Source organism: Mobula birostris, chromosome 19 (genome assembly GCF_030028105.1).
Source record: "Mobula birostris isolate sMobBir1 chromosome 19, sMobBir1.hap1, whole genome shotgun sequence".
Lineage (NCBI taxonomy): Eukaryota > Metazoa > Chordata > Chondrichthyes > Myliobatiformes > Myliobatidae > Mobula > Mobula birostris.
The window spans coordinates 10,158,145-10,176,187 of record NC_092388.1 but is presented as its reverse complement, the minus strand read 5'-3'; the positions used below and the strand labels follow the sequence as shown (position 1 = coordinate 10,176,187).

Sequence of the window (18,043 nt, the reverse complement as noted above, 5' to 3'; positions counted from 1 at the left end):
TACCTGTTATTTCCTCAAAGAATTCCAACAAATTTCATGGGCAAGATCTCCCCTTAAGGAAACTATGCTGACTTTGCCCTTCTTTATTGGGCACCTCCAAGTACTTTGAAACCTCATCCTTAATATTGGACTCCAATGTCTTCCCAAACACTGAAGTCAGGCTAACTGGCCTATAATTTCCTTTCTTCTGCCTCCCTCCCTTCTTAAAGAGTGCAGTGACATTTCCAATTTTTCAGCATTCCTTTCACTGATGGGAATACTTTCTTCTCGGGGTGAATGACCAGTTTGTGCAAATCTGTGTTTGCAGATACTTACACATTAGCTGTGCCCTGAAATGTTGATGACAGCATGAAACACTTATGAATTTGAATGCATTTGTCTACAGTTACTCAGGCAAGGATAAAATGGCTAGCACACTTTTGGACGCTCAGGCACAAAGAAAATGTTTCCATTTTCAGTCATAGCAAATTAATTGTAGTCTGGCGAATGTTTAAAGACAAGTTTACAATTGGTAATTATGCATCGAAAATAAAAGAAGCAGCTGTGTAACAGTTCGGTAACCACAGCAAGTATACACTAGCTATAATTTAGAAAGTATTGTCTGATACTTTTCAGATTTTAAACGTTCACATCAGTGAGCACAATTACAAGGAGCGCTGCCATAAGAAAGCAGCATCCATCGTCGAGGACACCTGCTATCCCGGCCATGCTCTCTTCTCGCTACTACCACCAGGCAGGAGGAACATGATTCCTAGGTCCCACACAACCAGGTTCGGGAACTGTTATTAACCCTACAACAGTCAGTCTCCTGAGCCAGTGTGGATAACTTTACTCGCATCAGTGTTGACTGATTCCACAACCTGCAGATACACTTTCAAGGACTCTACAACTCATGTTCTCAGCATTATATATTTATTTAATTTGCACAATTTGCTTTCTTTTGCACATTGTTTTTTTTGTCAGTCTTTGTTTATGTTAGCTTTTCATAAATTTTATTATATTTCTTTATTTTCCTGTAAATGCCTGCAAGAAAATGTATTATTAGATATCAAGGCAGCACTTGATTGAGTATGGCATCACAGAGCCCTGGCTAAACTCAAGTCAATAGGAATCAGGAGGAAAATCATACTTAGCAGTGAAGAAAATGATTGTGCTGTTTGAGATCAACCATCTCCACAGGATGTCTCTGGGTGGTGTCCTGTGTCCAACCACCTTCAGCTGCTTCAACAGTGACCTTTGTTCAGTCACAAGGTCAAGATAAGGGATAATTGCTGATGTCTGTACAAAAATTCAGAAGTTCAGAACCATGTGCAAATTCTCAGAAAACGCAGCAGTCCACATTGAAATCCAGCAAGACCTGGACAATATCCAGGCCTGGTCTGCTAGGTGTGAAAAACAATGCCAGTATCCATAAAGAGAAAATCTAGCTAACACTACCTCATAGTCAATGGCATCACCATCCCTGAATCCCCCTATATCAACATCCTGGAGGTTACCACTGACTAGAAACTGAACTGGCCATGTACTGGAGGTACTATGTACACTGGGGACAGCACGGCAGCGTAGCGGTTAGCAGAACACTACACAGTGCCCGTCACTCGAATTCAGTTATGCTGCTGTCTATAAGGAGTCTACACATTCTTCACATGACTGTGTGCAATTTTCTCACACATTCCAAAGACATAAGGTTAGTAGGATAAACTGGTCACATGGGTGTAACCAGGCGGGCACAGGCCTGTTACTCCCTTAAATACATAATTAAAAAGGCAATATGATTCCCAACTCTATACCCAATGCCTTCAAAGGTCTTCATATAACAGCTGGGACATCCTGGTGCAGTTGTACAAAACATTGGTTAGACAACACTTGGAACATTGTGTAGTTCTCATTGGCAAACGAGAGGAAGGACTGGGCAACAACAGATAGGGTAAAAGAGATTTTTCAAGGTATTGCCTGGAATGGAGGGCTGTGGTTACAAGGAGAGACTGGATACACAGGGTTTATTCTCACTGTAGTGTGGTCATTAGATTAAACAACGATGTGGAACTTAGATAGAATATTTTTTCCCAGGGTGGGAAGTCCAGAGCGAGAGGACACAGGTTACTTCACATGCATTTTGTATCATATTTTATTAACTTATTTGTGGTAATACTTTGTTTAGTGTGCTGTGCATGATATAAGTATTGTGGATGCACCGTGGTCTGGAGGAACATTGTTTCATCTGGTTGTATATTTCTACTGCCAGAGGACAATAAACTCATAGTCATCTTTATTGATCCCAAGGGAAATTGGTTTTCATTATAGTTGCACCATAAATAATAGTAATAAAACCATAAATAATTAAATAGTAATATGTAAATTATGCCAGGAAATAAATCCAGGACCAGCCTATTGGCTCAGGGTGTCTGACCCTCCAAGGGAGGAGTTGTAAAGTTTGATGGCCACAGGCAGGAATGACTTCCTATGACGCTCTGTGTTGCATCTCGGTGGAATGAGTCTCTGGCTGAATGTACTCCTGTGCCCAACCAGTCCATTATGTAGTCGATGGGAGACATTGTCCAAGATGGCATGCAACTTGGACAGCATCCTCTTTTCAGACACCCCGGTCAGAGAGTCAAACTTGAAGCTGAAGTTGAACTCGAAGTTGAAAAGAGAGAAACTTAAAGGAGATCTCACAGGGAAGTCTCTCCACATTTAGAATGAGCTGTCAGAGGAGGCCATGGAGGCAGAGACTATTACAATGTTTAAAAGGCACTTGGACAGGAAAAGCATAGACGTAAGCAGGCCTAAACACAGCATACACAGAAATTACCAACCTGAACTGTACATCTTTGGAATGTGGGAGGAATCCGGAGCATCTGGAGGAGGCCCACATGGTCATGGGGAGAAAGTACAAGTTCCTTACTTGAACCCTGGTCTTACAGCTGGCTCTAAAGCATTGTGGTAACTCCGTGCCATCCCCAGATTTGGATTTTGATCTAATATCTATCATAAATTTGAAATCCATGCTTCCTCGTTCTGGATTTTGCATTATCAATGTAGAACTGACTGGACACTTTAAAACAAGTTGTATGAATAATATTCTGACATGGTATCAAACAGTATATATGGCTCCATAATAAGTCTGGTAGTGTGAAACAAATGCTCATTGACCATATAGAACACAGAACATTACCGCACAGTACAGGCCACAATGCTGTGCCAAACTTTTAACCTACTCTAAGATCAATCTAACCCTCCCCCCCCTAAACATTTCTTCATTTTTCTATCATCAATGCAACTATCTTAAATGTTTCTTAAATGCCTCTAGTGTATCTGCCTCTACCACGACCGCAGGCAGGGTGTTCCACACACTCATCACTCTGGGTAAAGAACTTATCTCTCACATCCCTCTGTACTTTCCTCAAATCACCTTAAAATTAAGCCCTCTAGTATTAGTCATTTCCGCCCTGGGAAAAAATCTCTGGCTATCCACTCTATCTATGCCTATTATCATCTTGTACACATACTCACATGTAATTGACATAAAGCAACAAAACATTTTTTTTAAAAAAGGACAAATAGGAGGAATATTACTCTATTTTTTATAAAGAAGTAATATTGCTCTTCGACATTTCCACTTCGTGATTGCATAAGTCCTTGTATAAATTGTACCTAATGAAACTGGAAAAGCAAAGGAAAATAATTTATTTCCACACATGCAACCCAGTGGGCATGTGGGGATGTGAAGCACTGAAATTGGGAGCTTAAGCATTTAAATCATTCACAGCTTTGAGATCTAACACTTATCCTGAGTCAAAATTATCTGTAACAGATAGTTGCCAAATGTCTTCTTTTCCCCTTTTCTGTCTAACCCTGATGAAGGGTCTCGACCCAAAATGTCAATTCTTTTTTTATGTAGTTTTTAATATATTTCTTATTGTAATATATAGCTTTTTTATTATTATCTAAACAGCAAATTTCACGACATGATCCAGTGATATTAAACCTGATTCTGAACCGAACGTTTACAAAAAACAAAGTGCAGTTTACAAGTTTCTCAGACAGATGTCTACAGATCAAATATATTAATGAACTTTAGTTTGTGTGAGATTCAGCGCTATACATAAAGTACAGCAGAAATATTACAGACATACTGATTTAAAACATATTTAAAATAAAGTCAGTTTGCAATGTAACTGGGAACTACTTCCCACTGCTCCCTTTCCTTTAGGGCAGTAAGGAAAGATTGCCAAATATTTAACATATGAGATGCCCAACCACAGCAGGTTTTTAGCTAGATCATTATGTCTGAAATCAAAAGGTGCAAAGAAATGGCTTTCATTAATAGATCATAGGCATCCTTACCCTACTTTAGGTATCTGATACCATAAGCGTTCTAAATTGCTTCCCAATTGACTTTTAACATGGGGGGAGTGGTTTCCTATAATTATCTCTTTCCTTTCTATTTTATTTTTTAAACATCCCTTTGTTTTCTGTCCAATATTAAGGAGTGTGAAAGAGAAAGGCAATGAGCACCACACACAAAATGCTGGAAGAACTCAGCAGGTTAGGCAGCATCTATGGAAAGAACCCAGATGGCCGATTCTTGTTTCTATTTTTAATGTTCTTATGACCCTTCATCAGGGCTGGAAAGGAAGGGGCAAGAAGGCAGAGGGCAACTATCTGCTACAGGGGATAATTTTGACTCAGGATAAATTAAAGTTGGCAAATGAACAATCTTCTCTTGAGGATACTATACTGGGTAACTTAGAAACTGTAATGCTGCTTAAAGTTGATATAATAATTCCTGTGTGTGTAAGTACGCTTAAGAAATAACAGGAGAATTGGAATTCGCCCGAGCTCCAAGAGGAAAATTGAGTAAATATCCAGTTGAAACTATGGTGTTATATCAAGCTAATCTGCATAATTAAAAACTGAAAATGTTTCAAAAACAGTCATGGAAAAAGACTGCTGTGAGTCTCACTCAGCTTAGCAGCCCAATGCATCAATGGCACCACCCTGCCTGCCATCGAGGAAAAATATACAGAAAGGTGCCAGGAAAGGACCCCACCCATCCTGTTCATGAACTATTTGTCCCACTCCCATCAGGGAGGAGGCTATGTAGCATCCATGCCAGGACCACCAGACTCAAAAACAGTAACTTTCCCCAAGCTGTTAGGCTGATCATCACCTACAGTCACTCTATGTACATACATTCAGTGCATCTAGCAGTTACTTGTACATTGTGTTTTATAAGATTGTTTTTAAATTTATATATCTTTATGCTTATTGTATTTTTTTTGTGCTGCATCAGATCCACAGTAACCATCGTTTTGTTGTCCTTTACATTGAATTACTGAAGAATGACAATAACTAATCTTGAATCCTAGAAAAGTAGATACTTCATTTACATGACAGCAATTGTTCCTAGTTCCTGATGATCAAAATGGTGGGGGGGGGATTTAAAAATTCCTTATTGCAACATTTAAGAGAGGTTTGGAGGGATATGGAGAGTTATAGTCCAGGTGCTGGTCAATGGGATTAAAGAGAATAACAGTTTGGCATCAACTAGATGGGCCAAAGGGCTCATTTCTGTGCTGAAGAGCTCTAAGATTCTATCTCAGCGATTACCTTGAAACATGGCAAGTACTGATACTTATGTTCCATTGATTGCTGCATTGAATGCTGAGCCAGTCACCTTCAGGAGCTACAGAGTTAGACTTAACAAGTACAGTGGATTCCAGTTAACTGGGACACATCGGGACCAGTACACTTTGACCCAATTAAGCTATTGCCCCAATTAGCTTAAGTTGCATGGAAATAGTTCAAAAGTATATAAAAACCACAAAATACCTTTTAAACGAATAACAAATAATGTATTTAAATGAGTACAGAACAAATTAGAACACTACCAATACTACTACAGTACTACAAAACTGTGCATTAGTTCTTAATAGTTATGGACAGAGGAATTCATCCAGTGTATGCTCCTGTGTTCTTTTCTTTGACTGTAAATGAACAAAATCAGTGCAGACATCTACAGGAGATAATGGACTGCCTTCATATACAGCTTTTGATTACTTTCAAATCTTCATTTTCATTGTAACATTAAAGATGACTGTCGATTCCATAAGACCATAAGATGTAGGACCAGAATTAGGCCATTTGGCCTCTTGAGTATGCTCCGCCATTTCATCATGGCTGATCCAATTTTCTTCTCAGCCCCAATCTCCTGCCTTCTCCTTGTATCCCTTCATGCCCTGACTAATCAAGTATTTATCAACCTCTGCCTTAAATATATATAAAGTCTTGGCCTCCACAGCTACCTGTGGCAAATAATTCCACAGATTCACCACTCCCTGGCTAAAGAAACTCCTCCTCATCTCCATTCTAAAAGGGTGACCCTTTATTCTGAGGCTGTGTCCTCTGGTCTTAGACTCTCCCATCATAGGAAACATCCTCTCCATATCCACTTTATCAAGGCCTTTCACCATTCGGTAGATTTCAATGAGGTCACCCCTCATTCTTCTGAATTCTAGTGAGTACAGGCCCAAAGCCATCATACGCTCTTCATATGACAGGCCATTCAATCCTGGAATCATTTTCATGAACCTCCTTTGAACCTTCTCCAGTTTCAGCACATCCTTTCCAAGATAAATGGCCCAAAACTGCTCACAGTACTCTAAGTGAGGCCTCACCAGGTCTTTATAAAGTCTCAATATGACATCCTTGCTTTTATATTCTAGTCCTCTTGAAATGAATGCTAAGATTGCTTTTGCCCTCCTCACCACAGACTCAACCTGCAAATTAATCCTTAGGGAATCCTGCACAAGGACTCCCAAGTCCTTTTGTGCCTCAGTTTTTTGTATTTTTTCTCCATTTTCAAAGTAGTGTATACTTTTATTTCTTCTACCAAAGTGCATGGCCATACAATTTGTGACATTGTATTCCACCTGCCACTTCTTTACCCATTCTCCTAGTCTGTCTAAGTCTTTCTGTAGCCTCTCTACTTCCTCAGAACTGCATGCCCCTCCACCTACCTTCATATCACCTGCAAACTTTGCAACAAAGCCATCAATTCCATCATGCAAATCACTGACATATAACATAAAAAGAATCGGTCCCAACACAGACCCCTGTGGAACACCATTAGTCACCGGGAGTCAGTCAGAAAAGGCACCTTTTATTCCCACTCTTTGCCTCCTGCCAACCAGCCACTGCTATATCTATGATAGAATCTTTCCTGTAATACCATGGGCTGGTAGCTTGTTAAGCAGCCTCATGTGTGGCACCTTGTCAAAGGCCTTCTGAAAATCCAAGTACACAACATCAACTGATTCTCCTTTGTCCTTCCTGCTTGTTATTTCTTCAAAGAGTTCTAACAGGTTTGTCAGGCAAAATTTTCCCTTCAGGAAACCACACTGACTACGGCCTATTTTATAGACATCCCACCCTGCAAAAACTCATTTCAGGGAGGTAGCACCCCCGCCCCCCCCGCAACCCCATATCCCTCCCCCCCCCCACCATCGACCTCCAAGGGTGTATGTAATACTTTGTTTAGTGATTTTGTCTAATCTGTAAACCAAGTTGGGTATATGCAGCAAATGTGACATTAAAATATGTACTTATATTATATTATCATGTTTATTCTATTACAACTTTAAGCAAGTCTACAGGGAGTTTGGCCTCATCACGTAGGACATCAATAGCGTAGCTCCTTGGCAGCTAGCCAGCTAGTTTAAATCAGGGGTCCCCAACCTTTTTCGCACCGCGGACCGGTTTAATATTGACAATATTCTTGCGGACTGGCCGGCCCGGGGGGGGGGGGTGTTAAATGCAACCGGAATATAGGTGATGTCAAGTATAAGTCACTTGTAAGCGGCTAATACACTCAATTTCGTTTCTAAAGGGGTTTATCTAACAAATTTAATATTAAACACACAGCGCATATTTTCCTCGCATGAATGTAGTGATAAGTGAATTATAACAGTGGTTCCAAACCTCCGGGCCACGAAGAATGCAGCGGTACAGCGGTGGCCAGAACGCACCCAACACATCTTTAAGAAAAAAGCCGAAATAAACAAGCTAATTGATTATGTGCCGGGCGGCACCTAATTAATTAGCTTGTTTATTTTGGCTTTTTTCTTAAAGATGTGCTGGGTGTGCCCCAGCTACCGCTGTACCGCTGCATTCTTCGCGGCCCGGAGGTTGGGGACAACTGAATTATAAGTCACTTATAAGTCAATAGCATCATAACATTTTAAGTAACGTTTGGATATTAAACATACAGCGCATATTTTCCTCGTATGAACATATAAGATCATTGCAACACACCAATATCGCTGAATCAGTGGGAGCCCTGGGCTTGTTTTCCTGCAACAACATGGTCCTATTGAGGGGTGATTGGAGATAGCAATACTCAAAGGGGGTTCCAGTCTATCTGCAATTTAGTTTTCGTTACATTCATTGCAGAAAACTCCGCTTCGCAGAAATATGTTGGAAATGGAAGCAACGTTTTCAGTGCTTTCGTGGATATTCAGCCTTGACTTTGATCCAGAATGCCAGCAGAGATGTTATGTCAAACATACTTTTCAGCCCGCTGTCATTTGCAAGTTTGAGGAGTTGATCTTTTTCCCGCGCTGACATGGATGATTCACCGGGGACATTCACAAATGGGTCACGGACCCATTCCTTTGCATGTCTTGGGTCACTGATGACCTCGCATGTGTTAAAATTCAATAGTGCGTTACAGGGAATGAGGAAAGGTGCAGCTGACTTATATTGTTACATATCACCAAATCATACTGTTTCCTCGCGGCCCGGTGGGTGGGGGCCACTCTTAGCACAAAGACAGACCAATCAGGATGCTCGCTCTCCCTCTCCCTCTCCCTCTCAAAAAAATCTATTTCCGGGATATTGTATATAATTTCAGGGATATTGTATTTAATTTCCAGGCATCAGGGAGCCACTATCGATATGCAGGAGACTCCTGAAACTTCTGGAAGAGATGGGATGTCCGATTTTTATCATGTGCCTCCAAGGACCCTGAGACCTCATCCTTAATAATCAACTCCAACATCCTCCCAAACACTCAGGTCAGACAAACTGTCCTATAGTTTTCTTTCTTCTGCCTCTCTCTCTCTTCTTAAAGAGTGGAGAGACATTTACAATTTTTCATTCTTCTGGAACCACTTCAGAATCTAGTGATTCTTTAAAGATCATTACTAATAGCTCCACAATCTCTTCAGCTGCCTTTTCAGAACCCTGGGGTGTACACCATCTGGTCCAGGTGACTTATCCACCCTCAGTCCTTTCAGTTTCCAAAGAACCTTCTCTCTAGTTATGGTAACTTCACACACTTCATGACTCCTGAAACTAATACTTCCACCATACTGCTAGTGTCTTCCACAGTAGGGAATGATGCAAAATACTTATTTAGTTCATCCTCCATTTCCTTGTCCCCCATTACTACCTCTCCAGCAGCATCACTTTCCAGTGGTCCGATATTCACTCTCACCTCTCTTTTACATTTTATGTATTTGAAAAAGCTTTTGGTATCCTCTTTAATATTACTGGCTAGCTTACTTTCATATTCCATCCTTACTTTCTTAATGACTTTTTTAGTTGCCTTCTGTTGGTTTTTAAAAGCTTCCTAATCCTCTAACTTCCCTCTAACTTTTGCTCTATTATATGCCCTCTCTTTGGCTTTTATGTTATCATTGACTTCTCTTGCTAGTCTCGGTTGTGTCATCTTACCTTTGGAATACTTCTTCCTCTTTGTGATATATTTATATCCTGTGTCTTCTGAATTGCTTCCAGAAATTCCAGCTATTGCTGCTCTGCCGTCATCCCTGCCAGTATTCTTTTCCAATCAATTCTGGCCAACACCTCTCTCATGCTTCTTTAATTCATTTTACTCCAGTGCAATACTGATATATCTGACCTTAGCTTCTCCTTCTCAAATTTCAGGGTGAATTTGATCATGTTATGATCACTTTCTCCTAAGGGTTCTTCTACCTTAAACTCTCTAATCAATTCCAGTTCATTTCACGACACCCAATCTAGAATAGCTGATCGCTAGTGGGCTCAACTATGAGCTGCTCTAAAAAGCCATCTCGCAGGCTTCCCTCTCTTGAAATTCAGCACTAACCTGATTTTCCCAATTTACCTGCATATTGAAATCCCCCGTGACTGTTTGGGGGTTTGTATACAACTCCTATCAGGGTCTTTTTACCCTTGCAGTTCCTCAGCTCTATCCATAATGATTCATTACCTTCCGACCCTTTGTTACCTTCTAATTACAGGTGCACATTCCTTCATCCGAAATTCTGAAATCCAAAAAGCTCCAAAAACCAAAGTTTTTTTCGCCGACAGCTGACGTCACTCAGGTGTGACGTGGCAGCACTAGCAGAGGCCGCCAGACGTCAGTTGTGGCTCAGCACTCGTATTGGTTACACGTGCATTTGCTGTTCGCTGATATCTTGTGTTCACTGTTGACTTTGTATTTAATTTTACTGTGAAAATGTCAAAAAGAGCTGCAGATACACCTATGGGTAACAATGAGAAAAAGAGAAGGAATCATCTACCATTATCAATAACGCAGAAAGTGGAGTTATTGCAGAAGCTTGATCGTAGTGTGTCTGTGCGGCGTCTTACTGAAGAAAATAGTGTCAGAACTAACACTGTATATGATTTAAATAAACAGAAAGACAAGTTACTGAAGTTTTATAGTGACAGTGACAGTAACGTTCTACACTTATTCCAGTAAGTCATTTACCATATATTTGATTCTGTTTGTTTGAAGCTGTATATTTTTATGTTTTATTGAATATTTTGTTGGAAATAAAATTTCTTCTTGTCATTATTCCCTAAACAATACAGTATAACAATTATTTACATAGCATTTACATTGTATTAGGTATTATAAGTAATCTAGAGATGATTTAAAGTATACGGTGGAGGGGGGGGGATGTGTGTAGGTTTGGTGTGCCGCTGGGTCTTAAGGCCCACCACCGCACTCAGACAAGTTAAATAAGGGACTTGAGCATACGTGTTTTTTAGTATCGGGGGGGAGGGGTCTGAAATCCGAAAAATTCTGAATTCCGAAATGCAACTGGCCCCAAGGATTTCAGATAAGGGATTGTGGACCTGTATTTGATTTCAATTTTTACCAACAGAGTCACATCGCCCCCTCTGCCTTCTTGCCTGTTCTTTTGATAGAATGTGTATCTTTGGACATTAAACTCCCAGCTATTATCTTCTTTCAGCCATGATTCTGTGGTGCCTACAACATCATACATGCCAATCTTCAACTGTGCTACTAGTTCATCTAACCTATTACATATACTGCACATATTCAAATATAACACCTTCAGTCCTGTATTCAATCTTTTTGATTTTGTCCACTTTTTGTGCTGCAACTCATCCTGTTGACTGCAATTTTGCCCTAACAACAGCCTCTCCTCACTATACATTGCCTCTGTTTGTAAACCAGCTAATTCATCTTCAGCCCTATCATCTACCTTTCCTATGATACTTCTTGCATTGAAACATATGCAGCTCAGGACCCTAGTCGCTCCATACTCAACCTTTTGACTCAGATCTTTGTCTGAGGTCTCACCAACATCTACCTCCGCAACCTCTTCACTAACTCTTCTGGCACTCTGGTTCCCATCCCCCGAACCTCTAGTTCAAATCCCACCGTGCAGCATTAACAAACCTTCCCACAAGGATATCAGTCCCCTCCAGTCAGGTGCAAACCGTCCCATCTTCCCTGAAAGAGAGCCCTTCGAATACTTCTTAGTCGCTAACTTGTTGAAGTAGTGAAATCATTTCATATTCATTTGCGGTGATTTATTTCTGGCATTTCCAAGTTTGAATGCTTGAAACTGCAATGAGCAAAGCAGTTCTGAATTGTCTTAACTGCTTATTTCTCGCCAACTATCAGTGAGATGAATCATTGCTCTTTGAACACAAACACATCAGAATCAGAATCAGTTTTAATATCATTGATATATGTTGTGAAATTTGTTAACTGCAGCAGCAGTACAATGCAATACATTATAAATATAGAAAAAACTCAATTACAGTTAGTTTATACAGCTGCAAGAAAAAGTTTGTAAAACCTAATTTTCTTCATTGATTCCTCATAAAATGTAGTCTGATCTTCATCTACATCACAATAACAGGCAAACACAATCTGCCTAAACTAATAGCATACAAACAATTCTACTTCTTCTCGTCAGTCACTATTTAAATGTTCACAGTCTAGGTTCAAAAAAGTATTTGAACCTCTGGGGTAATACCTTCTACAAAAGCTATTTGGAGTCAGATTTTCCAGTCAATGAGATGAGATTGGAGGCGTGGGTTGTAGAGGTGCCCTGCCCTATAAAAATGACACACAAAGTCAGGTTACTGACAGAGCCTGCTCTTCTCAAGAAAGATCTGTTTATGTGCTCCATGTCTCAGTCAAAACAGCTTTCAGGGGACGTTGGAAGAAGAATTGTAGAGGTGCATGAAGCTGGCAAGGGCTACAAAAGCATTTCTAAAGACTTGAGCGTTCATCAATCCACAGTAAAAGAAAGTGTCTACAAATGGAGGAAATTCAGTATTGTTGCTAGTCTCCCTTGGAGTGGGCGTCCTGCAAAGATCACACCAAGGGCACAATGTGCAATGCTGAAGAAAGTGAAAAAGAACCCAAGGGTAACAGCAAAAGACCCACAGAAATCTTTAGAACTTGCTAAAGTCTCTGTTCATGTGTCCACTATAAGAAAAACATTGAACAAGAATGAAAGACACCACGCACGTTTCAAGTTTGCAAAAGACCACTTAGACGTTCTACAACACTTCTGGAACAAAGTTCTGTGGACAGATGAAACAAAGTTGAACTTTCTGGCAGAAATGCATACCACTATGTTTGGAGGACAAAGGGCACTGCACACCTACACCAATATCTCATCCCAACTGTGAAGCATGGAGGAAGGAGCATCATGGTTTGGGGCTGCTTTGCTGCCTCAGGGCCTGAACAGCTTGTAATCATTGAGGGAGCAATTAATTCAAAATGATATCAAGATATTTTACAGGAGAAGGTCAGGGTAGAGGTCTGTCACCTGAAGCTTAATAGAAGTTGAATGATGCAACAAGAGAATGAACCGAAATACAAGAGTAAATCAACAACAGAATGGTCTAAACAGAAGAAAATTCATGTTTTGCAATGGCCAAGTGAGAGTCCAGACCTTAACCCAATTGAGATGCTGTGACATGACCTGAAGAGGGCTGTTCATGCAAGGTATCCCAGAAATATTGATGAACTGAAGCAGTTTTGCATGGAAGAATGATCAAAAATTCCTCCTCATCTTTGTGCAAATCTGATAGCAGATACCGGAAACATCTGGTGGAGGTTACTGCTGCTAAAGGAGGTTCTACCAGTTACTTAAGTACAAGGGTTCACATACTTTTTCCAGCCTGGACTGTGAATGATTGAACAATGTGTTCAATAAAGACATGAAAAGTACAATTGTTTGTGTGTTAACAGTTTAGGCAGATTGTGTTTGACTATTATTGTGACTTACATGAAGATCAGACCACATTTTATGAGCAATTAATGCAGAAAACCAAGCAACTGCAAAGGGTTCACATACTTTTTCTTGCAACTGTATATGTATATTAAGTAGTTAAATTAAACAGAAATTTAAAAAAAAGTAGTGAGATAGAGTTCATGGGTTCAATGTCCATTTAGAAATCCAATGACAGAGGGAAGAAGCTGTTTCTGAATTGTTGAGTGTGGACCTTCAGGATTCTGTACCTCCTTCCTGACAGTACCAAGGAGAAGAGGGCATGTCCTGGGTGGTGGGGCTCCTTGAAGATGTCTTGGATACTACAGAGGCTACATGGTGATTACACCTCTGGAAGTTTTCAAATGTCTTAGGTGATAAACTAAATCTCCTCAAACTCCAAATGAAATATATCTGCTGTCTTGCCTTCTTTATAGCGGCATCAAATTGTTGCAACCAGGTTACGCGCTCAGAGATATTGTTACCCAGGAACTTGAAATTGCTCACTCTTTCCACTTCTGATCCGTCTATGAGGATTGGTTTGTGTTCCCTTGTCTTACTCTTTCTGAAGTCCATGATCACAATCAGCTCTTTGGTCTTACTAATGTTGAGTTCATGCGATTGATGCTATTTAAAAACTGCTCTAAGCACAGTGTTGTGTCTAACAGCCACACAAGTTCACGTGACTGGCGCTAGACTGCTTGGCAACAGTCTCTTGTCCCAATTAGGCGGCATGGTCTCCTAAGTAAACAAAGTGAATCCTGGCTATTTTCTCAATTAAGTTTTTTTCTTTAAGAGTTGCCCTAATTAAGCGGCTGCCCTGATTAACTGTTGGCCCAAATAACTGGAATCCACTGTATATGAATATCTGATTTGTTTCTTCTCCATTGAGGTGGCTAACTCAACTATCAGAACCAGACTTCCATGATCACAAAATGGCAATGAGTTACATCCACTCTCTTACCGCCCACCAACTGTGTCGAGAGCCTTTTCACCCAGCTCTTGAAGGACCGTCTAAGAGCCATGACTCTGGTTAATTACGGGGCACCTTGCCATACAGACGAAGACTAGTTGGACAGGGAAGCAGTCCAGCTCTTCCTGGCTCACACGCAATGCTCTATTAATAACAACTGCTTCATCTGGCAGTTTCTACCTCTCTTTAGCTGTTGAGTTTCCCCAACTCAGGAAAACTTCAGGAGCCAGCATTAAACTTCAGAAGCTGCCAAAATCTAAATAACAGACCCTTGTTAATATTGTATAATTGCAGATCTGGTTCTCCAAAGTGCATAGCTTAAACAAAAAGGTTACTGTTGCACCAGAAGATGTTCAGAGTAGATTATGGTGCACTTCTATGTACTTACCAGTTTAATACAACTCCCACTCATTTGTGAAGAGTTAATAAGATATCAGAGTATGGGGTATAGAAGATGGAAGCATACAGAACTAATTTGTGACAACCAACTTGTTGGCAGTATGAATGATCTGGGTAAAGACAACATCCCAAAATATTGTTTTCTATCATTCAACTTATATCGAAATGAGAGACCGCTGTGGGTACTAATTTTTGGTTTCAGGTCCAACAGGTACTAAGTCAGCATCAAGTGCCGACTCAAAGAATCAACAAATTTTGCAAACACAAGAGATTCTGCAGGTGCTGGAAATCCACAGTAACACACACAATCTGCTGGAGGAACAGCAGAACAATGAAGGGTCATCTGGACTTCATGATTCCCGATGAACCAAAATGTCAACTCATTATTCCGCTTCATAAATGCTGCATGACCTGCTGAGTTCCTCCAGCATTTTTGTGTGTGTAACAAATTTTACAAGTTGGCCTTTAATCCTAATAATTTGGTAGCAGTGCATTGGTCATCTGCTAAGACAAAGAAAAAGGATGATTCCGTTTCAAATTCAGATTTACTTATCACATGTACAATGAAATGCGCTGTTTGTTGTTAGAATGGTCTCACCCTGAAACATTGACTGGTTTGTTCACTTCCACAGATGGTGCCTGAATTGTTGAGTTCCTCCAGCATTTTGAATGTGTCATCTAAAGATGTGCTTGGGGCAGGGGTTGCCACGCATTCCGAGGCCAACCTAGTATGCCCACAATGTTCAGCAGAACAATGCAAGCACTTCCCCCTTTTGTGCTTGATAAGTGTGGACCAAACCCTATTTCCACAGCTTCATTTCTTTCCTTAGCAGAGGTTCTCATCTCCAACTTGTCCTATGTTTACTCCAACCTAAATTCCATCTTACACAATTCAGACCCACCCAGAATTACAGATCTTTCAAACTGCCCTCTTTCGAGTCATCCTCAGACCACATTCAATGCTATGTGTTGATACAAGCATGCTCTTGATTTCCTTCTGAAATATCACCAACTCACTCTATCTTAAAGCAGTCATGGTCCACATTTCCACTTTACTCTTTGCTACATTTCGCTCTGCAGAATATTCTTCTGTCCTTCATTTTAGGCTTAAACAATCTTCGTAAGTTGCATCAACTCCTACATCTCAATGACCACACAGATCTCTCCTCCACTTCCCTTTCATCACACATAGATCAGTACAACATCTAATACAGAGTCATAGGGCAACACACACAGAAACAGGCCCTTCAGCCAATCTAGTCCATACCAAACTGTTATTCTGGATAGTCTCATTGACTTGAACCCAGACCGTAGTGCTCTATAGCCTTCCCATCTGTGGTCATATCCAATTTTTTCTTAAGTGTTTAAATTAAACCTGCACCCACCATTTCCACTGGCAACTTGTTTCACAATCACATCACCCTCTGTGTTAGGAAGTTTCACCCTCAAGTTCCCCTTAAACATTTCATCTTTCACCCTTAATCCAAGATCTTTAACTGTAGTTGCACCCAACCTCTGAAAAAGCCTGCTTGCATTAACCCTGTCTATACACTTCATATGTTGTGCTGACCTTTTAATCTGCTCTAAGTTCAATCTAACTCTTGCTTCCTACATAAACATCTATTTTTCTTTCATTCATGTGTGTATCTAAGAGTCCCTTCAATATCTCTAATGTATCTGCCTCTACACCCAACCCTGGCAGCATGAAACTGTGAAGACCCTTGTAGAGATGTGTGTTTCATCGTTAACCCCTAGTGAAGTTTCTGAAGACAGAACAATGTTGTTCTGGTGTTTAACAAGGATAGCAAGGACAAGTCAGGAGACTATTGGCTGGGGCAGGGACTAAATCTGAAAATGATAATAACAGATATGGTCCTAATGCAGGCAAGTGGAATTAGTGTGAACGGGCAGAATGACCTGTTTCTGTGATATATATCTATGACTCAACATTTTGTGAAACGTGACCTCTTTTGCATTACTGCATCTGTATGAAACAGTCTAGTGCAGCTTTTTTTTTAATAACATGGATCCCTACCATTAACCAAGGTTTGGGGCCTCTGGTCTGGTGTAATAATGAAAACAACACCTGAAACATCACTTCAACCACAATATATTTTAACCCAAGGCTGTACACTTAAGGCAAAGCCTATGTGCAATTCATAAGACCATAGGACGTAGGAGCAAAATTAGACTATTCAGCCCATCCAGTCTATTCCGCCATTCCATTATGGCTGATTTATTCTCCTTCTCATCCCCATTCTTCTGCCTTTCTCCCGTAACCTTTGATACCCTTACTAATCAAGAACCCAACAACCTCCAATGTTTGTCCTCCAAAGTTGGCTGTGGCAATGAATTCCACAGATTCACCATCCTCTGGTTAAAAAAATTCCTCCCCGTCTCCGGTCTTCAGGGACATCCTTGTATTCTGAGGCTATGCCTTCTGGTCCTAGACTTCCCAACATCCTCTCCAAGTCCACTCTATCAAAGCCTTTTAATATTCAATAGGTTTCAATAGATAACCCCCCCCCCACCTCATTCTTCTAATTTCCAGTGTGTACAGGTTGAAAGCTATCCAACACTCCTGTAATTCACTTGGGTTTGCACAGAGGTGCAGAGGTAGCACTGATGCCTTCCACCTCTACCTCTCTGGCATGATGGTGTAGTGGTTAGCACAATGCTTTAGAGTACCAGTGACCCAGATTTAATTCAGCTGCTATACGTTAAGAATTTATATGATCTCTCTGTGACTGCGTGCTCCAGTTTCCTCCCACAGCCCAAAGATGTACCAGTTGGTAGGTCAATTGGTCATTGTAAATTGTCCCATGATTTGGCTAGGGTTAATCACGGCTTGCCAGGCGGCACCGCCCGAAGGGCTGATTCTACGCTGGATCTCAGTAAATAAATAAATAAAAAAGTTCTGGTGACCCAGAGTTGTCAGTGTGGAGATTACACATTTCCCTGATTCTTTGGTTTCCTCCTGCATTGATAGATAGATAGATAGATATACTTTATTGATCCCGAGGGAAACTGGGTTTTGTTACAGCCGCACCAACCAAGAATAGAGCATAAATATAGCAATACAAAAACCACAAACAATCAAACAACAAAATGCAAGCTATGCCAGATGGAAATAAGT

General features: G+C 40.6%; 1 protein-coding gene across 5 annotated transcripts in view; it reads right to left on the bottom strand.

Annotated features, from left to right (window-relative positions):
• Nucleotides 1-18,043, bottom strand: part of jazf1b (JAZF zinc finger 1b) — a 249,902-nt gene that overhangs the window by 32,140 nt on the left and 199,719 nt on the right. The window lies entirely within an intron of this gene.